Genomic DNA, 6,000 nt, shown 5'->3' with positions numbered 1-6,000 from the left:
ATCGTACTTCCCAATCAGACGCCGACAGCACTCTGGTTCATATACCAGGGGCTGCGCCTATGTTTTATTATAAAACGCCTATGGCTAAGTGAGGGCGTTCAAGCCGTATAGTCTGGTTGCCTAGTTCGTTGCGCTAAACAACTCCTTCAAGCACCATATAATCGGATCAAGATTGTTTAGATACCACCCCAAACACCTCCGTAATACCTACGTGAGGGCAGAAGACGATGACTGGCCAACCCTTAGATTTCATATAACACAGCCGCACAGGAGGACACAATCAAACATAAATTATATTACAAAGCGGATTTGTTGTCATCATACAAGACAAAATACGAGTGTATGCCCGCACTGCGTGGCTACAATACGAGACCCCTCTAGGACATCTGCAAAATAGCGCTTGAGTGTACGGTGCTCCTTCCTCTTCGGCGGTCCCTTGGTCAGCTCGACGGCGTCCATCTTTGCCCACCACATCTTGCAACGAGCAAAGGCCATCCAGGCACCTTCAATACAGACCGGCCGCTTTACGACCTCAAGCCGCGGGCAGGCACTAACAAGCCGCTTCACAAGCCTGAAGTAGCTGCCGGGTACCGGCACAATAGGCCATAGCCAGACTATCAGGTCCCTCATAGCCAGCTCGGCCGCCTTGTGTAGCTCGACCAACTGTTTCAGCTGGTCGCTGAAGGATACCGGATGTTCTGGTCCAAGATATTGAGACCAGAATAGCTTCTCCGTCAAACTCCCTTCCTCGGCTCGATAGAATTGAGCAGCATCGGATACACTGCGTGGAAAATCTGTAAGCGCCCCTGTAGAGCACCAAATTCGGGTAAGTAAAAGGAGTGTTTCCTTTAGATACTTGTTTTGCATAATGAAAGCCTTACCCGCCGCAATCTTATTAGCCGCTTGGAGTTCCTGAAGGGCGCTCTGGGCCTCGGCTCAAGCCTCTTGTGCGCTCTGACGGGCCTTCGCAAGTTCGGACGCCTACGTCTTAGAATCACGCTCCAGGGACACGTACTTCTTGACGGCATCCTGAAGCTCTTGCTGAACCTCGCTGACCCGGGCCTTGTGCTTTTCGCGTATAGCGTGTTCCTTGGCCACTTTGTCCTTGGCCTCGGCTAATGCCTTCTTGAGGGCCGCCACCTCGATTGTGGCCCCTAGCATTGTCCATGACACTTTAGTCAGCATGAAGTATTCATCCTTCCTAAACATACACGCACAAGTTACTGCATACCTTGGCTATCCTACAGCTGCTTCTTCACAAGGCTGAGCTCCTCCTCGGCCCGCTCCAGGCTCCGCTTCAGTGCGGAGACCTCCGTAGTATGAGCGGCAGCAGCCAAAAGTGACGCCTGCTTATTTACATAGACATAAATTGTTTTGATCCTCTGTTCGGCTTTTCTTTCCGAACACCGAACAGAGCATCATGGGCTACTGTCTACGCTGTGATATTATTTCTACAATTATTATTACCTCAAAGCCTATTAAAAGGCTAGTTCAGGCTTCGGTCAGCCCACTTTTGGCAGACTAAACCTTTTTGATCACCGTACCCATGAGGACACGATGTTCATCTACAATGGAAGCACCTCGCAGTGCTTGCAGCGGATCATCCGGCGCCTCTGGTTGGACGGAGGCCACCAGCGGAAAAGGCACACCCCCTCCTTTTCGGGAAGGCCATTCGCCGGACCACGGAGCCGTGCAGGTCTCCGGAATGATATCCGGCTGAGGGCCGAATGGAACTCGGCCCCCACCATCAGTCCCCATGGGCATTTCTTCCCCTATGTGTCCGGCGGCCGTGGAGTCATCCTTGGACGCCGCCCTGACGATCTCTAGAGCCTCCCCTTGGTCGGGAAAGGCCCTTTGGGACACCACCTCATCACCGCCTTTGGGGGGGGGGCAGAGTGAGCAGATGGCGGCGACATGCTAGCCATCTCCTTCGAGTCTAGCGATCCCTATGTCGAAGATTGCGGAGAACTATCGCGGGCCGGACTGCAATAGCATAAATTAAACAAATTAATATGGCAAAGGGGAAGGGACATACATTTGGACAAGCATAAGGTCTTTGGTACTCACGAAGCGGCCCGAGGCTTGGTCCGGTGCATTCATTTCGGACTGCTATCAACATCCCACGCGGAGTTATCCGTGAGAGAGCCCTTCCCCCTCTTGGGTGCCTTCACCTCCAGGTTCGTGGAGGCCACCCTTTTCTTCTCCCCCTTAGGGAGGGAGTTGTCTTCTTCCTCCTCCTCGTCGTCGTATTCAGCCACCGAAGGGTCAGTTTCGTCTTGGGACGATAGGTCCAAAGTATCCTTTCGCCGAAGGTCACTCCTGGTCCCCTTGGCCGCCTTCTTGGTCTTCTTCTATGGCACTTCATAAGACACCAAGAACAATATCTTTCTCAGGAATGGGGTCTCTTCGTCTTTGGGTAGCAGGGCTAGACAGTTAATCCGCCTCGCTATGTCGGTCCAGGCCTAAGGAAATAATTGATAGGAGAGCTTAGACTTCTTTCTCACAATGCGCTAGTAAAGATTATGCCTTGAGAGCATGAAAGAACTTACCGAATTAGATTGTCGCTTTGAGCTAAGACCATGATCCTCGGTTGTAGGCAGTGGCATCTCGCCGGCCTTGAAAAGCACTTTCCAGATATCCTCGTGTGTTGTGACAAATAGCTCTAGCAGCGTCTGGTGCTTGGCCAGATCGAATTCCCACAAATAGCAAGTCCGACGTTGGCACGGGAGGATCCGACGGATGAGCATAACCTGGATCACATTGACAAGCTTGATCCTGTTGGATATCAAGTTCTGGACACATGTTTGGATCCCCGTCAGCTTGCCCGAAGAACCCCAGGTTAGGCCCTTCTCTTGCCAGGAGTTGAGCCACATCGGAGCTCCGGATCGGAATTCAGGGGCCGCCATCCAGTTGGTGTAGCGCGGCTCGGTGATGTAGAACCACCCTGACTGCCACCCCTTCATCGTTTCCACAAAAGAACCTTCGAGCCAGGTGACATTCGGCATCCTACCCTACATAGCTCCTCCGCACTCTGCCTGTTGACCACTCACCACCTTCGGCTTCACATTGAAGGTCTTCAGCCATAGGCCGAAATGAGCTGGGATGCGAAGAAAGGCCTCGCACACGACTATAAATGCCGAGATGTTGAGGATAAAGTTGGGGGCTAGATCATGGAAATCTAGCCCATAATAAAACATCAGTCCGCAGACAAATCGGTGGAGAGGAAATCCCAACCCGCGGACAAAATGCGTGAGGAATACCACTCTCTCGTGAGGCTCGGGGGTGGGGACAATCTGTCCCTTGGCCCGAAGTCGATAGACGATCTCCTTGGCCAGGTATCCGGCCTCTCGGAGCTCCTCTATATTTTTCCTCTTAACGGAGGATGCCATCCACTTGCCGCCGGCTCCGGATCTGGACATGGTTGGGTGTTTGCTCGAATGGGAACGAATGAGGACTTGGGCGTTGGACCTCAATAACGGAGGGGCAGGAAGAAAGCGTGGGAGAAGAAAGGGGAATCTTGTCTCCTTATAAGGGCAGTGAATATCGAACGCCCCCCCATTTGCCTTAAAATTTTCCTGCCCCAAGGGTTGTGTAAACGGCGCAGTTGGGTTACCCACACCCGTATTGATGAGAGTCCCGTAATAAGGGGACACGATCTCTGCTTTGACAAGACATGCCAATGACAACCGCGTCTTGAAACGTGGGGCGAAAAACGGTTAGAAATTATGACCAGACAGGCATGACATCGCATTACTAAAGTTGTCAGCAGATTGGACTTGTGTGTTACAGGTCCGGACACGATCAATTCATCTGCAGACTATTCAGGAGTTCGGAAGGAGGAACCCATCTTGCAATGCCGAAGACAGCATTACGCGTCGGATACCTTGTCATTGAAGCCAGGTTTAGGGGCTACTGAGGGAGTCCTGGACTAAGGGGTCCTCGGGCGTCCGGCCTGTTATCCATGGGCCGGACTGATGGGCTGTGAAGATATGAAGACCGAAGATTGTACCCGTGTCTGGATGGGACTCTCCTTGGCGTGGACGGCAAGCTTGGCGAACAACTATGAAGATTCCGCCTTATGTAACCGACTCTATGTAACCCTAGATCCCCCAGGTGTCTATATAAACTGGAGGGTGTAGTCCAGAAAGGATATACTCAATACCGTAGTCATACAGGCTAGACTTCTAGGGTTTAGCCATTACGATCTCGTGGTAGATCAACTCTTGTAACCGTCATACTCATCAAGATCAATCAAGCAGGAAGTAGGGTATTACCTCCATAGAGAGGGCCTGAACCTGGGTAAACATCGTGTCCCCTGTCTCCTATTACCATCAACCCTAGACGCACAGTTCGGGACCCCCTACACGAGATCCGCCAGTTTTGACACCGACAACTAAGAAACTTAACCATCTTTGATTAACGAGCTAGTCAAGTAGAGGCATACTAGTGACACTCTGTTTGTCTATGTATTCACACATGTACTAAGTTTCCGGTTAATATAATTCTAGCATGAATAATAAACATTTATCATGATATAAGGAAATATAAATAACAACTTTATTATTGCCTCTAGGGCATATTTCTTTCATATATAGTGTTGATCACCATGTTTAAGTAGAGATTAAAGCGGGGAGAAGAGGTGTTACACCCCTGCATAGAGAGGGGGGAGTTGGTGATGATGGCGGCAAACTTGTTGGTGTAGGTCGCCGTCATGATGATGGCCCCGGCGGTGTTCCGGCCCCACCGGGAGAGAGGGGGACAGAGATTCCCCCTCCTGCTTCGTCTTCCTTGACCTCCCCCCTAGATGGGAGAAGGGTTTACCCTCTGGTCCATGGCCTCCATGGCGGAGGAGGGGTGAGAGCCCCTCTAAGATTGGATATCTCTCTCCCTGTTTCCTTCTGTTTCTGTGCTCCCAGATTCTACCCTTTCACTGTCTCTTAAATTCCCGGAGATCCGTAAATCCGATTGGGCTGAAACTTTAACATGATTTTTATCCGGATATTAGCTTTCTTGCACCAGAAGAAGGGCACCAACCGCCTTACGGGGTGACCACTAGGTCCCAGGGCGCGCTCCATGCCTTGTGGCCCCCTCGATCATCGTCTCGCGTTGATTCCACTTCCAAAAATTCACATATATTCCAAAAAAATCTCAGTAAGATTTTATCGTGTTTGGACTCTGTTTGATATGGATTTTCTATGAAACAAAAAACATGCAACAAACAGGAACTGGCACTGGGCACTGGATCAATATGTTAGTCCAATAAAATCATATAAATTGTTGCCAAAAGTATGTAAGAGTTGTAGAATATTGGCATGGAACAATAAAAAATTATAGATACGGTAGAGACGTATCATATGTATGTTGTGATTCCCTTAGTGGTGTCATGTGAACGTCAACTACATGACACTTCACCATATTTGGACCTAAGGGAATGCATTGTGGAGTAGTTATTAGATGATGGGTTGCTAGAGTGACAGAAGCTTAAACCCTAGTTTATGAGCTACTTCATAAGGGATCGATTTGGATCCAAGAGTTTAATGTTATGGTTAGATTTTATCTTAATAATTTTCTCGTAGTTACAGATGCTTGTGAGGGGGTTAATCATAAGTAGGAGGTTTGTTCAAGTAAAAACAACACCTAAGCACCGGTCCACCACATTATCAAATTATCAAAGTAGCAAACATGAATCAAACCAACATGATGAAAGTGACTAGATGAAATTCCCGTGTACCCTCAAGAACACTTTGCTTATCATAAGAGACCGTTTTGGCTTATCCTTTGCCATAGAAGGATTGGGCTACCTTTCTGCATATTATTTTCCGTTACCGTTACTTGCTCGTTACAAATTATCTGGCTATCAAACTACTCGTTACCTATAATTTCAGTGCTTGCAGAGAATACCTTGCTGAAAAAACCACTTGTCATTTCCTTCTGCTCCTCGTTGGGTTCGACACTCTTACTTATCAAAAGGACTACGATTGATCCCCTATACTTGTGGGT

This window comes from Triticum aestivum, chromosome 4A, assembly GCF_018294505.1.
Source record: "Triticum aestivum cultivar Chinese Spring chromosome 4A, IWGSC CS RefSeq v2.1, whole genome shotgun sequence".
Taxonomy (NCBI): domain Eukaryota; kingdom Viridiplantae; phylum Streptophyta; class Magnoliopsida; order Poales; family Poaceae; genus Triticum; species Triticum aestivum.
This window is presented reverse-complemented; position numbering follows the sequence as displayed.